General features: G+C 41.2%; 1 long non-coding RNA gene across 3 annotated transcripts in view; it reads left to right on the top strand.

The window, feature by feature from the left end:
* The window catches only part of LOC103216163 (uncharacterized), an 82,136-nt gene that overhangs the window by 33,012 nt on the left and 30,567 nt on the right, over positions 1 to 18,557 (top strand). For all 3 annotated transcript variants that reach the window (XR_012093991.1, XR_012093992.1, XR_490458.3), the window contains exon 2: positions 18,211 to 18,298. This is a non-coding gene — a long non-coding RNA (uncharacterized lncRNA). The remainder of the gene's footprint in view (positions 1 to 18,210; positions 18,299 to 18,557) is intronic.

Here is an 18,557-nt window from a genome sequence, read left to right as displayed (position 1 = left end):
GAGGCTGATTTTGTCAGGAGGCCTAGGTTAGAGTCCAGACCCTCCACCGAATAGCTGTATGGCCCAGGGTGGTCATTTATGCCCTGTGGGAAATGGTTTCCCCTTGGGTAAAATGAAATGGTTGGGCTTGTTAGAATCGATGCCCCTCCTAGCTTCTGGAACCCAGAAGATTCCAGAGAAAATGAAAATGCTTGTCAGAGGTTTCACAGTACTACCCCATAGCACCAGTAGATGGCAGACTAGCATTATAGTCTGAAATTGATACCACACTATGACACTGGTCACATTGTCAAGGTAGGTACAATTTAATGATCATTAAAAAAAACTAAAGAAAAAAAAAAAAGTGTTGTTCTAACCAGTAGGCTCATGTACTCCTAGGCAAAGTTCTCTGTTTTTATTAAACTTGATGAGAAACTCCGTACTTGCCCAATTACCATATTTTAAACTGTGCTTGGAAAGGCAATATATCCATTGGGGCAAACCATGCATTTCTTCTCTCACTAACTCTGATTAATTCATTCAACAACAATTTGTCTGATGTTCAGTGTGTTCCAGGTCTGGACTCAGTGCTGGGGATACAGAGATAAACAAAAGAGACAGTCTCTGCACTCAGGATTCTCATCCCCCAGAGGAATGAGACAGCCACTGAACAAGTAGTTGTCACTGTGATGCAAGTCTACTGAGAAGTACATACTAGACAATGTAACATCGGTGCTGGAGGAGGAGTGACAGGAATAACTTTCTCATGAAGTACTGGATGTATGAGAATGAGTGAGGGCTGGCTTAGTAGACAGGAAATTAGTTGGGGAGAGAAGTGGTTCAGGCAGAAGAAACAGCAGTTGTGAAGCTGCATAGGGAGAGAGAGGGGAAAGAGCAGTGCAGGAGATAAAAGAAGCTGGAATGACTATGGCATTGGACCAGGCAGGGAGTGATACGAGATGAGGAAACCAGATCTCATGGGGGCTATCGACCATGCAAAGGAGAACGCTGATTTCATAGAATTCTTGATTTCTCCATGATGTTGTTGATAAGGCTGATTTTTATCAGATTAGTTAGCAGGCATCTTGGTGAGTAAAGAAGCCTGTAACGCTGCCCAACATGGTGAAACCCCATCTCTACTAAAAATACAAAAATTAGCTGGGCATGATGGTACGTGACTGTAGTCCCAGATACTCGGGAGGCTGAGGGAGGAGAATCCCTTGAGCTCGGGAGGCAGAAGTTGCAGTGAACTGAGATCTCGCCATTACACTCCAGCCTGGTGACAGAGGAAAAAAAAAAAGCAGCAGCAGCCTGGTACAACAGTAAAAGAGAGAATAGGCTCATTTTGACTGGGAAGTTGTAGAAGAAAAAACGTGTGATAGCTTTCCTCATTCATCATAAGGGTCATGGTCAACACTCCTATAACAAAAGACAGATTAACAAGAGAAAATAATAATAAATATATTTAATCAAAGTTTTACATTATAGGAGGCTTTAGAAATGAAGACCCAAAGACCCAGAGAAAACTGTTTTTATGCTTAGGTTTATTGAAGAATAGACAGCCATGTAGAAATGTGATTGAACAAAAGGGTATGATCTAATGGTAACAGACTCAGGTGGAGAACCCAGCAAGGCCTGTCTGTTCAGATTCTTCTTGGCCTCTCTGTGCAGCATTCCTTCTTCCCAGGTATGGGGCAGGACCCCTTTGGAATGAGGGTCTTCAGGGTGTTTCAGTAGGTAGCTAGTCAGGCATGAGCAGGGCAGGAGAGGGTTCACCCTTCCCCACATACACACATGAGGAATGGAATGTCAAGTGACCATCAGGTGATGGTCAGACAATTGTTAACTCTCTCTATAAAATAATAATTTGTCACAACTGGCACCAGGGAGGGGTAGTTTCCCAACAAATGGAAAAAATCTGAAACCGGTGAGTGGCAGCTTCTCAATAAGATTTCAGGAGTTTGGTGAGTGGGCTCAAACATGCACATTAAGAGGCAAAATGGCAGAGTTTAACTGGTATATGACCTTCTTCTAGGAATGCTAGACTGGTAATGGAAGAATACCTCAAGTAAACATGCCTACAACTCCAGTAAACACACTGCGCATGTTCCCCTTGCAGGTGCTATCAGGCTGCTGCACATGTTGGCAGCCTGCTCTGAAGAATCAGGGGAGAAGTAATGCAAGACACCAGAAGTATGCCAATGTATAAAACCCCAAGTCAAAAGGTCAAACTGTACACTTGATCTCTCAAGTCACCTGCTTGGCCCTCTTCCAAGTGTACTTTACTTCCTTTAATTTCTGATCTAAACCTTTTTAATTAATGTTCACTCTTGCTCTAAAACTTGCCTCGGTCTTGTCTTCTGCCTTATGCCCCTTGGTTGAACTCTTTCTTCTGAGGAGACAAGAATTGAGATTGCTATAGACCTGTATGGATATGGATTTGCCACCAGTAACAAAGGGAGAAGGGAAAGAATAACTTTTCTAGGTTTTATGGCTTGCTTTGGGAAGAGAAAGAGTCTAGTTCCTATAACTCACCTTAGGGAAGAGGGATTCTGGTTTCTACGTCTTTCTTTTGGGGAGCAAGAGGGATAGGAGAAAGGAAGTCAGGAGGAGGTCAGAGAGAACTTGCCTCTGAGACCCTTCCAATGTCCTTCATTTAGTTCAAAGGACTGGAGTACAGTGTGCCAAGGTACCATACTTTGGAGTACTGTGTTCTGAGCCCCAAAAAAGTGGATGAGCAGAACATGATCATCAATATTAGCTTTGATTAGTTTAGATCAAAAGAATATTCATTGCATTTTGGGGATTAATTATCTATCCTTCACTAGCCAACACTCAATATGGTGGCAAGTAACCTGTCAGTGACACAACAGCGTCTCTCACATCTGTGTACCATTTAATTTATTCTCCTTAACAGTAATCAGAGCTAGCTTTCTGTGTGTCATACACTGGGATTGCCACTTCCAGTGCAAGAATTGGCAACACTGTGAACCGAAAGAAACATGGAACTGGCTGAAGAGGCCTGTGCCACCCCTTATGTTGTCTACCAAACACTCATTCATCATGGTTCCCTATCAATTAAGCAATCGTCTTTCTCTGAATATCTGGGCTCTTCAGTAGCATGGCTGCTTAGCAAATGACACTATGAATTAGCTCCCAGAGTGTTTCCACTTAGTAGAGGGAACAAATAACATGCCATTATGGATTTTCTGGCTGTAAAACCAAGACAGGTATTACGTTTTAAAGAATTACAGTCTGAAGACAAGCAATTACTTAATTTTAAAAGCGAGGGTAGGTCTGTAATCTACTGAATATCTTACAGTAGCCATGAAGTTGAAGGTAGACAAAGTTGTATCTGTGAACTCACATGACTAGTTCACACACTGTCTCCCTGCCCAGTTTTATTTTAAATGCCCAGAACAGTATTATGTACCTAGATATTTCTCAAAGCATGTAAAATCGAGAATCAATGACTCTTTTCTTTACTGCCTTTATGTAAAGCTAAGCACATTTACATAATGTATTTCTGTGTGTGAGAAATTAGAGATAATTTGGGGCTACTGGGAATTTTTCATTTGGCTTGTAGTAACATATATAGCACCCAGCCAAAAAAAAAAAAAAAAAAAGAAGAAGAAGAAGAAGGAAAAAACAAATCAAGAACTGTTTATTTTCAGGGACCTGGCTGCAGTTTAGCAGAATACAGAGGCCAGGCATTTATAATGTTTTTTAGCCATCTCCTTGCTTGATCTAATCATATATCTAACTGTAGGTTACAATAAATATAATGAGGATCTATTTGGAGATGTGAGGCCAGAGTTGTAGACAGTTTTATTAGTGTTCATAAATATTTATGCTCCAGATATAATCATATTGTTACAGTTTTGTACATACTCACACATAAAATTCATGAGATTATTTATTTTAATAACTCGGCCATGCCCCCACCCCTAGGCAACAAAATAAATTAGAGATGATAAAAAATAAGGACTCAACAGTAGGTTGGCCAGATTGCTTCACCTAGAACCCATTTCAACTAGAATCAGAGTGCTTAGAGCCAGCCCAACTCATCAGTGGGTCAAAATGCTCCCCCACACCACACTTCACACTTTCCTGGCCTGCAATGCCTACCATAGGAGACAATCATGGATGGTGCTATGTGTCATGAAACTGTTTTTCCTCTGGAAGAAACAGGAGAGACGACTTTCCTACACATTACACATAACCACTGGCTCCCAGGACAACTCTCAGTGCATTAATTAAACTCTACCCTCTTTCTTCTCCATTCACAAAATAAAATTGTTTCCATTCTATATAGAAAGTGAACTATTAGCCAACTAACACATAAAGTAGTAGTAGTGAAAAAAATCTCTGGTATATCCCATGTTAGTAAGGACAGATCACAGCTTCCAAGAGGTCCAAGGAAAGATTCCAAAAAGGAGCCTAAAAGGTTCTTTGGCTATCTGAAAAATAATGAACTTCAGAGCAGTGACTATTGTCACTGGAATGCTAAGGGGAAGGGAAAGAAGGAGTAGAAATGAATATCAATGAAGATTCACAGCACTTTCCAAATGGAACTATGATCATCAGGACAATGGAATTTCCTCTGCACATGCCCAGGAGCTTTTAGATAGACAAAATGGGAGCACATGTATCTGCCAGATGACTTCAAAAGGCCAGCTATAGAGGAAACCAAGGAGAACCATTTTCTATATCTCGTTCCACCAAAGCAGAAAATGTTAGAGCTAGGAGACACTTATTTTAAGAAGTCTCCCTCAGTTCCCAGATAATTGAAGCAAACTCAGAACGCTGAAGGTCACATGGTAGCTGTGTCACAGACCTACCAGGGCAGTGAGTTGAATCCACCTCTAATTACCGATGAGATCTAATTTCCTCTACACTGCATATTAAAGCAAGCAGGAGAAGCAAGGTGAATAAAGAAATAACAATCTACTTGAATGCCCAGGAATTTCTTAGCTTGCTGAAATGGATCCTTTTAGGAAAATCAATTCCCTTGAGAAGAAACAGTGAAATGGTATCCTCAGATTACCCTTGGCTGAAAGATCTAATGGACACAGTCTTCGGTATCACGTGCTGGATACACTCCTTTCTCTAAGATTGGTCATAGTCTCAGCTTATTTTTTTTTGGTCCATCTGCTTCATACACACACAATTCTAGACCTCGTGTGCCTATCAGAATTCCCTACCCATGCCTGATCTTCCTCTTCTGGCAAAAATAAATAGACACTACCATAGAAAATATACATCCTTTTTTCTTTTGTCCTTTAAGGACAGATTTTTTTTTTTTTTTTTTTTTTTTTTTTTTTTTTTTTTTTTTGTCAGTAAGTCTCTAGCTATCTAATCTGCTAAACCTATCCAAGTTACTATGCTAAGGGGAGTCTAAAAGGCACACTCAGAGCCAACTTTCCCTACCTAGCCATTGTACCTACCTGTCTATCAAGCAGCGTAATGGAAAGAGGAATTGGAAGATAGAACTTGAGTCTTGGCTATGTGACCATGGGCTTTAAGCTTTAAGATCCTCATTATAAAACAGGTTTAAATTCCCACTGTTTATACCTTACAGAGTCATGAGGTCCAGATATGGAAGGGTATGTGAAAGTGCTTGATAAACTTAAAGCACTTTGTAAATACAATGCATTGTTAGTAGTCCATAAGAGTGATGCTGTAGTGGAAATCTAAAGCCATGGATGGAGAATTCTTAGGCATTCTTAAAATCCATGCCCTGGTGGCTACCTGTTCAACCTGTGCATAAAACCAGCTGTGCCTCTAGGTTTTCTAAGAGAATCACCATCTTCATGGAAAAACACATTTTTTACACCATCCTTAAGGTGTCAGACAACCTTCTTCTACTAAGGTTACCCAGAAGCAGAAGGTAGTTCAGGAAAGAACTGTTTCTCATTATTAGCCAGCCATTTAGGGTTGTTCTTATAGTATTTTTCCAGAAGATGTTTGTCTGTTATCCCAAAACTTTCCTGCAGCCTCCTTGACTATCTTGCTAATTCCTTGACAGAAACTTCATCTGGTATCCCTACTTTTTTATCTGTCATGTACACCATGTAACAGAAAAATGTTTTTCCCATATTGCCTTTTGAGCCAAGAGTACCAAAATTTGGTGGCTGCAATTTCTGAATGCATTTCCTTTGAAACAAATCTTTGTAGTAAATCTCTCTTGAACCTGGCATACCCTTTTCTTTTCACACATTTACACTATAAATTCACATCTCTACTTTCTCACCCCTCTGACATCCTGAGAGACGGTGTAATTTACACAGTGAGTTAAAGCTGCTTTGCCTTTTGCCTCCATGGGAAGTTATCCAAGAATAGGCCAGGCACCTGTCCTTTCTCACCTGTGACATTTATGGCAGGCACTCCATCAATGAAGCTTCTAGACCCAGTTTATGCTTGATCATCCTGGAGTGCAAATCAGATCAAATGTTGATCATTTGGCAAATCATTTGAGCTACCAATTAGCTTGTGCAGAAGCCTTGGGAAATGGGTATTTCCAGGCAGTTGAAAAGACTTTAAAAGTAGTACAATTTTAGGTAAATGGAAGTTTATGTATTTCTGGTAAATGTTAGATGGGACCTGGTTAAATCAAAGCAGTAGCCCAGTAAGCTGCTACCTTTGACCAGTGTTCTTCTGAGATAATTTTAAATTATTTTTTGCCCTTTCAAAAGAATGAAATGAATAGCTAAACACGTTTTATAATAAGGAATCTATGGAGGAACTGGATATTCTTACATGTGACAGAATAAGTAGAATGTATTATTGATTTAAATTTCCCATTCCTCTTATTGAGGAAATGACAGCTAAGAGAATAGTTTTTTGTTTTTGTTTTTACTGTTTTGATGATTTTTTACCTTCTCTTCTTTGAAAATTTTCGGACCTACAGAAAAGCTTATAAAAACTATTATCCTTCCCCTAGATATACCAATTTTTAAATGTTGCCTTCCATGCTTTTTCTCTCTCTTTATATCTACTTCTTTCCTCCAGAACCATTTAGAATAAATTTCAGACATAATAATGCTTCACCTATCAATATTTAGGGCACATTGGATTATTATTATATCCAAGGAATTTAACATTGATATAATTTTAAACAGATTTTTAAGATATAATTCATATACAGTGAAATATACCAATTATAAGTGTACAGTTCAATCAGTTTTAACCAATGAATATACTTGTATAATCCATGCTCCTATCAAGCCAAAGGGCATCTCCATCGTCCCAGAAGATTCCCTCATACACCTTTCCAGTCAACCCCTCTTTACTCCCAGTAGCAACCACTGATCTGATTTCCATCACCACGAATTCATTTTGCCTCTTCTAGAACTTCATATAACTGGAGTCATACATTGTGTATATTATAGTTAAGCATTCTTCCTGTCATAATATTTCTGAGATTCCTTTTTCTCAGAAATAGAGTGTATTAGTTCATTCCTTTTTATTGCTGATTATTGTTATATTATCTAAATATAGCTCAGTTTGTTATTCATCTCCTCTGGCTGTTTTGAGTTTTTGGCGCTTATGAACATTCTTGAACAAAGGTTTGTGGACATATTAATACAGTAATATTGCCTAATACATAGTTCATATTTAAATTATGCCAATTGTCCCCAGCTTGTCTTTTTTTTTTCATTCCAGGATCAAATTAAGTGTCATGCATTATATTTGGCTGTCCTTTCTCTTTGGTGTCCTTTAATTAACAACAATCCTGCTTTTAAAAAATATCTCTCATGACTTTTTCTTTTACAGTTTGAGAAGATTGTCTTGTGGAATTGTCTTCATTCTGGGTTTGTCCATTATTTCCTTGTGATTAGATTGAGTTTGAACGTTTTTGTTAAAAAAACCAAGATGATTGATTTCAAAGGCAGCCTCTAAATGGTTCCCAATTATCTTCACATCCTAGTGGTCATGCCTTTATGGTAACATGGCCATGCTGATATAGGAGTTAAAAAGAAATTATTTAGGCAGATAGTTAGGGTGAGGAAGTTCTTGGTAAGGTTTTCCTTTTAATGGAAAGCAGCCCCCAAATTATTTTCTTTTCTAACAAAGAGCAACCTGTGAAATCGAGCTGCAGACATAGATAAGCAAGCTGGAAGCTTGCACAGGTGAATGCTGGCAGTTATGCCAATAGGAAAAGGCTACCTGGAATTAGACATGATCAAAATGGTGGCTCCATCTTCCCTTCTCTTTGCCAGCTATGTGTACAATAAGGAGCAGACAAGATGGTGCTGGCCAAGTGGAAAGTCTATTTGCATAATAAGATTAGGGTGGGGCAAGCAGCGTTCCCTGCCTGCTATGTAAACATCACACCTGGTTGAACCAATCTGTGGGCCTTATGTAAATCAGACCCCACCTCCTCAAGCCTGCCTATAAAATCTGCTGTGGTCTGCCACAGGCCAGCTTTTCCCTTTTGGTTGCCTCTCTCTCACAGAAGAGAGAGAGTTCCTCTCCTTTCTCTCACAGAAGAGAGAGAGTTCCTCTCCTCTCTCCTTTCTTCTGCCTATTAAACTTTCTGCTCCTTAACCCACCCAAGAGTCTCTGTTTTTAATCTTCTTGGTGTGAGATGATGAACCCCAGGTATTTACCCCAGACAATGATATCACTTCAATGCCACATTAAAACAGGTCTGGCCTGTGTGACCAATAGAACACTGTGGATATGATGATTTGTGATTTCCAAATCTAGATATAAAGACATCGTGGCTTTTGCTCTGAGCTCTTGGTTCACCAGCTCTAGGCGAAGCCAGCTGTGATGCTGTAAAGGCACTCAGGCAGCCCTGGGGAGAGGCCCAAGTGGAGAAGAAGCAACTTTCCCAGACCAAATGTTCAGCCATCTGGCATTTTGAAAGTCAGTAAGCCATCCCCAATCAGGCCTTCAGATTACTGTAGTCCTCACTGACCTCTGATTACAATCTCATGGGAGACTTCAAGCTAGAACTTCCTAGCCAAAACCTTAATAATAAATGATTACTATTGTTTTAAGCCATCAGGTTCTTGGGGTATTTATTATGCAACATCAGATAACTAATATAATGACATCATATACTTCCCACTGAATGACAACAGGCATCATATTCCACTATTGGAAGTGCTAAGTTTGATCATTTGGTTAGGTTAGACTCTACCAGGTCTCTCCACCACAAGTTTACTTTTCTCCTTCATAATAAATACATGGGGTGATGTTTGAGAATATCTAAGTGTGCTTATCCCCAATAAATTTTGCCCAATAGCATTAGAAACACTGAGAATCCATGTCTGAATCAATGATTACACTGATACTTGAAAGTGGAGATTTTTCTAATTCTATCATCCTGTTTATATTTACTATCTGGCATTCTTTTATAAAGAAAAAAAAAAGCTTTCTCTTTATTTTGTTTCCTCTTTTTTATTCTTATCACTGTGAACTTATGGATTAGTTTTTATCCAATATTTTCATTTGCCCCCTCCATTTGTTTAAAATTAGTCATTAGGATCCCCTACAAGCTGTCTTGTGAGTTATATAGACATATGCCTACTGGTCTTTGAGCATTTTGAGGTAATAATCTTAGTGCTAATCTAGTCTAGTTCTTCTCTGTGGATCCCATAGAGTATAGACCGCACTTAGGTGTCTGTTTCTTATTTCAGGTCCATTATTAATAATTGCAGAATTCATTTAACAAATATTTATTGAGTACCTACCAGCACCAGACATTGTTTTAGACACTAAGGAGAAAGGCCTAGGTAAAGATGTGAACAAAAGAGAATAAAGAATCTCTGCCCTTATAGAGTTTACATTTCAAAGAATATTCTTACATTTTTGCTAATATAATTTTTCAAGTTGTTCAAAAGACCAAGCCTTCATCTCTTGCTTCTATAGGATTTTGTTTTCTGTTTTTTAAAAAGCAGATTGCTTGATATTCTTCTTAATCAAGTTGGCTGCTTGTTATTATAGATCTGTCTTTCCGTTTTTTGGTCTCTCCCGGCTCCTAAATACTTATATATGGGTTCAGTTTCACAGTTATGTTTTCTCTGTGCGATCAGCCATATTTTGTGCACTATGACAATGAGAAAAGTACTTTGAAACTTTGGGGCATGGAAAAAGTCATTTCCACCTCAGGGTGCAGCTGAAAATAACTTGTGTATTCTACAGCTCCATTATTTTTCTGTATAACACCATTAAAACCCTCCCAAAGGCAATCTTTTGGGCATTATTGTTTAATCAAATTATTCTGACAGTGTGTGAACTGTATGAGCATCTGGAACAATAGTAAGCATGTAGTCAAAGCATGTAGTCAAAGCGAAGACAATGTCCAGTGAATATCAACAAACTGTTGGGCTGATTTGACTGAATCAACCAATGATAACTGTGGCTTGCTGTTTTCTTATTACGTAGGACTTCTATTTTATGTTGAAGGTAAAAATTCTATGCAGCTCTGTGGGTATTGAAGACTTCATTCCTGTAGAGAAACTACTAATTGTAAGCAACAAAGACTAACAATTCCTCTTTTGTTCTCTTGAAGGATTTCAAAACAAGACCTTCTCCCACCTTTCTTCTATCCCAATAGTTCCTAACTGAGGGCAATTTTGTCCCCAGAGGACAGGTGGCAATGCCTGGAGATATTTTCAACAGCATGACTGGGAGGGGCACTATTGGCATCTGCTGAGTAGAGGCCTGGGATGCTACTAAACACATAAAATGCACAGAGCAGCCCCCACAACAAAGAATCATGAGGTCCAAAGTGTTAACAGTGCAGAGGCTGAGTAATTCTGTTCTATATACATGGTCTAAGTCAACATATAATATGTGAAAGTGCTAATACCCAGAGTGCCATTGGGGGTGCTGTTCCATGGTGTCGGAACACAGCCTTTGGGTAGTATAAGCAACCATGTCACTGTAACTATAGCAAAATCGAACTTCAAGAGCAAATTGACAATATCTGAGTTACTGGGAGAACTGAATTTCACAAAGAATGATCTAGAAATGGTTTGATTTTCTGCTGCTTTCTGTAGTCATTTTAAGGTTGTTCTACCTGCAACCCATGTTCTTATTTCACTACCTCCCTCTTGGGTACAGATTGGGAGGAATGGCCCAGAGAGTCCAGGAAAAAAAATATTTTTATCCTCTCCTTGCCTTTCAAAGTCTTTGCTTCCTTTACATGGCTTGGCTTCACATAGTCCTCACCTGGTGGGTAATAGAGTACAGACTGTATTCCTGAAGAGCTGCCACCCCTGCTCTGTTTAGGGACCCTGCCTCAGCAGGCTGGGCCATCAGCTGCCCCCACGGCCAGCGAGCAAGTGAGGTCACACAAGCTGTGGTGGCAGAGATTACACCAGCCTTTTGCATTTGGCCTGGAATCCCATGGGGCATTCAATCCCTCTCCTGTGGTGCCTTTGTGGGCCTTCCCCTAACAAATGCCTACTTGTTCTTCCTCAAAGCTCACAGGGTGTCAGAAGCCAAGACGGAGCCCTCGTTTGCATTCCTGGGGCCCACTGGCATGGCCTCAGGAATCCTGCAGCTGCAGCATGAATGGGGCCATTTGATGGCTTAGCTGAGGGCTTAAGTGGAGTTGGATGGCACAGAATCCTCCCTTTAAATGGCACTGTCAAATTTTCAACCAGACTCAAACCAATGCTCTTTAGAAAAATCACTTGTTGTCTGAGTTCCCCCAACTTTCAACTCTTTGCTAAGGGAGGGCATCAGGGATCTGGATTCGGCTTCCACAGCAGTGGGCTTGGTACATAATGCTCAGTAAATATTGGTTAAACCAAACAATGAAAGCCAAAGTGCCAAAGTGAAGCCTTATAGATTGGTTGGTAGCATAGGGGAGGAAACAACATCTTCCTCTACCATCTGGTTCTCCTTCTGTGGGCCTGTAAATTAGACTGACAAAAGTCAGATTAACTAGAAACAAAACAAAACAAAACAAAACAGAAGTTTATTAGTATATTCAATGCCCATGGCCATGGGGGTACTCAGTAGTGAGTAACTTAAAGGGGTAGTTAGAATTGGGGTTTCTATAGCATCTTGAGAACAATGAATTTGGAGAGAAGGGACAAGACAAGGGAAAAGGACTTAGAGCTTCTAGGCACTGGTAAATTGTGGAAAGGTAAATATATTGTGAGAACTAATGGAAAATAAGGGTTGTTTTCAGCAAGGTCTGCCTCTGGACTGACAAAGGTCTAGAGTTGTCTTCAGTGATTAATTTCTGTCCTTTCAGGTAGAGAGGGGAAGGGGAACACCTTTACAAATTTATGTCCTGCTTTTAGGCAGAGAGCTTTACTTGTATCTGCTTCTTCTCAATGAAGCTTCAGCTCAAAATAATCCTTATGTTAAAGTGGCATATTTTGGGGTGGCATACTCTGCTACCCTTCAGCACTGCTTTTCTTTGCCTCCACCCCATCCTTTAGCTCTTTAGTTTAAAGAGCACTGTTCCCAGAAATGGATAATTCTCAGTAAGAGCAACAATACATGTTTCTTTACAGTCAAAATTTCGAACTTAACACCAGGCACACTGTTTCCACACCCCCAAGCTTATTTCCACATGACCAACAAACTGTTCATTTTTAAAATGCAAATCTGAGTGTGTTTGATCATCCGGGAAAAACCTCTAGCCTCAAAACCCTTTCCCTCTCTCTAACTGTACACTCTGAGCTCACTGCACCCCTCTCCTTTCACTAAACCACTTTGTTCTCTCTTACCACTGAGCCTTTGCATGTTCTGTTGCCTGTAACACTCTTCCTGCCTTTCTTTGTGGCGCTCTTACTCAGGATGCATTTAGCTCAGGTCAGTGGTTCTTAAAGTATACCACACATTAGAAACGTCTCAGAGAGCTTTTCATCCCCTGTACCAATGAAATCAGAATCTCTGGGAACGGAATCCAGGGATGGGGATTTGATTAAACTCCCCAAGTGATTTCAATGTGCAAGCAAGTTGAGAACCAGTATTTTACTGTGTATAAGTATTACCTGGTAATCTTGATGCAGATTCTAACTTGGTACATCTAGGATAAGACTTGAAATTCTGCATTTCTAATAAGCTCCTAGGTGAGGCTCATGCTGTGATATTGCTTATCTGCAGACCATACTTTGAGTAGCAAATGCTGAGACTTCAGTAGCTCTAAGACAGTGGTTCTCAAAGCGTGATCTCCAGACCTGCAGCATTAGTATGGCCTGGGAACTTGCTAGAAATGCAAACTCTCAGGTCTCAAACCATACATATTGAATCAGAAACTCTAGGGTCAGGGCCAGTAGGATGTGTGTTAACAAGTCTTCCGGGTGATCCTCAGCACACTCAAGTTTGAGAACTGCCCCTGTAGGAAGTGTTCCTGAGACCCCAAAACTAACTTTATTTTCCTCTCTCTAGTCTCTTCTGCTTTTTTCTCTTGTGTTTCCCTCTGCTGCAGCACGTTTTCTATATATTGTTTCTCTATCTGCGTACTAGCCTATATCCCAAACTGGAGGGCAAAGTCTGTGATCGTTGGGTCCATGGGGTCCCAATGACCTAGGACAGTGGCTAGCATCTACTAAGCACTCAGTAAATATTTGTTGAATGCATTAAAGAAGGACAGGGAGTTAAGCTACACCTTATTATGTGATTCTTTCCAGGTAATTTCCTCTGTGGCTAGCATAAAGACAAAAGAAGACAGAAAGAACAAGGATATAAAATATCATCAAGCCACCTGGTGCCTGAACTCTGTCCCTCACAGTGAGAGGGTCCAGGTTTTCATGATTCTTTGCTCTAGGAAAGCTAAAAATAGGAGTTTAATAAACGTCTTTCTGTGGAGAGGCTAAGCCTAGCACCAAAAAAATGAGGGAGAGGGAAGGAGGAACGCAGAAACGGTTTTCTGCAGAATTGCCTGGCAGTAGTTTCTTCTCATGCTGCAACACAATGAAAAAAGAGAGTAATTCAGATTCCCTTCACATTCTACTCTCCCAGGTTTTCTTTCTTACCTGATAGTCTCATCAACAGGAACATCTCCATTTCTTCCAGGGAACAGAGGTAAAGGTATGCCACTTACTAGGGCCCAGAGGCACCTTTTGTTTAGCAGTAAGATAAAGGGAGAGAGAATTTTGCCACCCCTCGGACACAGCTATCAGCAGATTTCATGGAGTAACCCTAGCAAATTCATATTGGTTGATGTAAATCTGTTGGAAGATGTAAAACTGCTTGTACCCAGGGGAGGCAAAATGGGTATTGGCAATTCTCCTTCCTGGAATCACAGAATCCGTAGGGGGTAGGGTTCTCAATCCTAGTTGCATATTAAGACCTAAGAAGATTTCTAACAAAAGCAATGCCCAGCCTAACTCTACACCAGTGCCATCAGACTCTCTGAGAACAGAGCCTGGGCGCCTGCATTTTAAACACCACCTGGGTACCCCAGGTGATTCTAATATGCAGCTTAAGGACCACTGGCATAGTATTAAGGCCAGGTGGGGACTTAGAAATCATGGGACCCAATGTCATATAATGGTTAAAATGAGTGAACTAGATCTCTGTAGATAGAATAATGTGGAATCAGCAAAGCATCACAATATGGAATGGAAAAAAACAAGTCTGCATAAAAGAAGCTCAGAATGATACAAATTATTAAATACATGCCCCCAAATCACATATTCTCTATATTGCTATAGTGATTATTTGGGTAGAAGTCTAAAAGTGGATTAGAAGGAAGTGAGTTCAGGTCTCACAAGTGGTGTCTTCTGGGCCGGGGGAAGGGACTAGGGAGGGAGGATAAAGGGAGCAAAGTGGGGTCCACCTTCTTGTGTTGTGCTTTCCTTCATTTATGGCTTCAAAACAAGACTTGAAACAAACGTTGCACAATGTTAGTAGTATCTTCTGACTGGAAGGTATGCACAGATGTATATTGTTTTGTGCTTTCTATTTTTTTGAAAAATAAATTCTCAAAACAAAAATAATTTAAAAAATAAAGATCTAGCACCTCGGGTTTTCTAATGTTAAAGCCCGAATGCATACATGCCATAATAATTCTGTCAAAGGCGCTGGACTCACACACCTCAGGGAACTGCTATTAAACTCTGCTGAGTCACAGATGCCCTGCCTGGAGAGTTGTATGCCTTCTCAGCATCCCTGTAACCTCCTCTGTCCCCAGGTTCACAGCTCCCCTACTCAGAGGCTCTCGGCTCCTCCCTCCGCGGTGGCAGGCTGCTCTCTCTGTCCCTGCCCGCTGGCCTAGTGGGTAGTGACACAGCGCGGTGCGTTCCTGCAGGCAGGCTCAGGCCCCTGTGTACTCGGCTTGACCCAGGCAAGCTCCTGCACTTGCGGCTGAAGAGCAAGGGCTCAGGTGGGCGTTCCGGTGCGGGAACCTTGCAGGAAGGCAATCAGTCGATTTGTATTCAAGCTGAAAAGCCCCCTCTGAAGCCTGCGATCCAGACACAAAGCGAGATGAATGTGCTTCGCTGCAGAGCTTACAGCTGGGTTATTGACTGGGACTGAGAGAGGCGTTGAAATGAAATAGGGAGACTGAAGAGATCTGCTCTTTTGATTCGGTCTCTTCCAGGATTTTGCAAGCTCCAGATGGCTTTGGTCCAAAGTGAAAAATCTCCCTGAGATTCTATCTAAAATTTGAGGGAATCAGCTGCGTAAATCATTTTTCTTTTAATAAAAAGCGAGCGCGTGCTGGTTTCTCCCCCTCCCATGTTCTGATGTGGCTGGCTCACCTGTGGCTGAGCTGTTTGAACGAGCTGGGTTTTCCTCCTCCTTCGCAAGCTTAGGTGTAAAGCAAGCCACAGTGCCTGAGAGCAGTGGAGGAGCCATGTTTATGGAGTCGGAGTACAGTCCAGAATTCAGGCGATCAGAGGCTTAATGAATGAATAACTGTCAAAGCACAGTGGGGTGTTTGATAACCTCTAAGGCTGCTTATTGTGAGTGGAAATCACAAGGTGAAAAAAAGAGACAGGGATGGATGAGCTTGTGTTTCTTACTCCTCCTTGCCTTTGAAGAATTTGACAATACTGTCATCAAGTGCTCCCTGGGGAGGGTGCTCTTGGGGACCTAGGAGGATTCTGGTTTGAGGAAAGCAGAGGAGAGCTACATAATTAAGGAAGAAAGAGCAGAAATTGGGGAGTGGGGCTGCACATTTAATGCAAGAATTCAAAGTGTAGAAGTCCTGTTGAAGAAAAAGGGGGAGAAGCCCCCACTATCCAGTACCTCCAGAGGAGGAGCTGGAGGCACAGACCAGATAGGATCCCCACACAAGGTCTTCAGATAGAAAATAGGAAAACTGAGGAATCTGCTTCACTGTTGATTAAGTCTCTCCAAGGGTTTTGCCAGCTCCAGAAATTGAGCTTAAGTGGTGTTCTAGACATTAGATCATTTTTATTGCTAGGTTGCAGTAGGAGGAATTTTCCTTAATGTCTGGAATCAGGAGGGCATTGACTCTGTTTCTAATGCAGGGACATCTAATAGAGCTCAATTTGCTTGCCAACTCTGCTTGAGTGGTAATGGCTACCTGGAGCACTCAGGAAGGGCTTTAAGGCCAGAACCAGGCTCTGGTGGAACAATACTTGATTGATTAGTGATGTCTGTCTTGGGTGTGTAATGGTAAAGGCAGCATGTGTGCCTCCTATTTGGAATTTCTGCTTTGAGATGCTTTTCCTTCTGTAGGTGTATCACCACCACTGACATCCATTTAACAATCTATGCATTAGACTCCAAGTCTTTTAGCCTCTTCTGTTAAAGAGCTTTCACCTTAAAAGGGATGGCAAAACAGTTCATCAATCATATTTTTTGTAGGTCCTTTGGAATTGGCTAAGTTTACGATTCAAGGGGCATTGGAATACTTTCCACTGCTTGCCTCACTTACCAAAATGCCTACAGAAGTTATGCCAGAGAGAGCAGACCTTAATTTTTAGGTTTATCCTCTCCAAATTTACAATCAGAAATTCGCAATTGTATGGTGAAAATAAATGTTCAGTGACTAAGTCTCCTTTCAAGACCCTGATATAAGTAGCTTTGAGTCTAAATCCAATTTCCAAATAGACGTTTGGGCATCTCAAGTGGTGATAATAGTTATGGTGTAATGAAACTGGAAGTGTATCTGGGAGCAGAACTCTGACGCCAATGTCTTGTTGCCTATGGGAGGAAGGATAAGCCCAGTAAGAATGACTTGAATCCTGATAAATTGCTGAGTGGAAGGACAGGAGAGGAATTGTGGAGAGGGGAGAGAATGTTGGAAGGATTCAAGCCCCTGTTGCAGACAGCCCCAGCTCACCAAAAATGTGAAATACTCATTAGCCTTTACAGAATGTGGTAGGCTGGATCATGTCCCCAATCAAAGATGTTCAATTCCTAATCTCTGGTCCTTGTACACCATGAAAGGGACTTTATGGATGTGATTAAGACATTCAAGATAGTTAAAATATCCTGGATTATCTAAGTGGGCCTAATGCAATCACAGTGGTTCTCATAAGAAGGAAGCAGGAAGGTCACAGCCAGCAAAGGAGATGTGATAATAAAAGCAGCAGTCAATAACATGGGGCCATGAGACAAAGAATGCAGGCAGCCTCTAGAGCTGTGGTCCCCAATGTTTTTGGCACCAGGGACCAGTTTTGTGGAAGACAATTTTTTCATGGACTTGGCAGGGAGACAGTAGTTTGGGATGAAACTGTTCCACCTCAGATCATCAGGCATTAGACTGTCATAAGGGCCACACAACCTAGATCTCTTGCATGTGCATTTCACAATAGAGCTCACACTCAGGTAAGAATCTAATGCTGCTGCTGATCTGACAGGAGGCGGAGCTTAGGTGGTAATGCTCACTTGCCTGGCGCTCACTTCCTGCTGCACAGCCCAGTTCCTAACAGGCCATGGACTGGTACTGGTCCATGGCCCAGGGGCTGGGGACTCCTGCTGTAGAAGCTGGTAAAGACAAGGCCAGATCCTCCCCTAGAGCCCCCAGAAGGTACACAGTCCTATAGACCCGTTTTAGACTTCTGATCTCTAGAACCATAAGAAAATAAATTTGTGTTGCTTTAAGCTACTAAGTTTGTGGCAATTATAGAAGCCATAGAAAATGAAGACATTCATCTCTGACTTATAAAGCCTCTTCTCCATCCCCATAGCCTTTAGGCTCCTAGTGACCATACCCCGATAAACACCTGTTCATAGGAAAGCAGGCCCTGTCATGTGTAGTTTAGAATGAGTTTTAGTCACACATTTCAATCACCTCAGCAGCTTGACTAATGGCAAATTTTGTCCATGCTACAGGAATTCCAAACACAAAGACCCCTTCCTAATCCCTCGACACATAAGGCTGCCAATTTAGTATCAAGAGAAGACAGGAAGAACTTTTAAGGTAGGAAATTCCTAAAATCTCAGCCTTACTTTTTTCTCCCTTGATAAGAAATCATAAGACCTGCAATTTTAAGTTCTTTTTTTCTTTCTTCATTTTCCTTTTTATTTATTTTTTCTTTCATCTCCCTCTATCACTTAGGCTGGAGTACAGTGTTGTGATGACAGTTCGCTGCAACCTCCAACTCCTGAGCTCGAGCAATCCTTTCACCGCAGCCTCCTCAGTAGCTGGGGCTGCAGATGTGTGCCATCAGGCCTGGCTG

This window comes from Chlorocebus sabaeus, chromosome 9, assembly GCF_047675955.1.
Source record: "Chlorocebus sabaeus isolate Y175 chromosome 9, mChlSab1.0.hap1, whole genome shotgun sequence".
Lineage (NCBI taxonomy): Eukaryota > Metazoa > Chordata > Mammalia > Primates > Cercopithecidae > Chlorocebus > Chlorocebus sabaeus.
The sequence above is the reverse complement of the archived record's forward strand: the minus strand, read 5'-3'. Positions and strand labels throughout refer to the sequence as shown.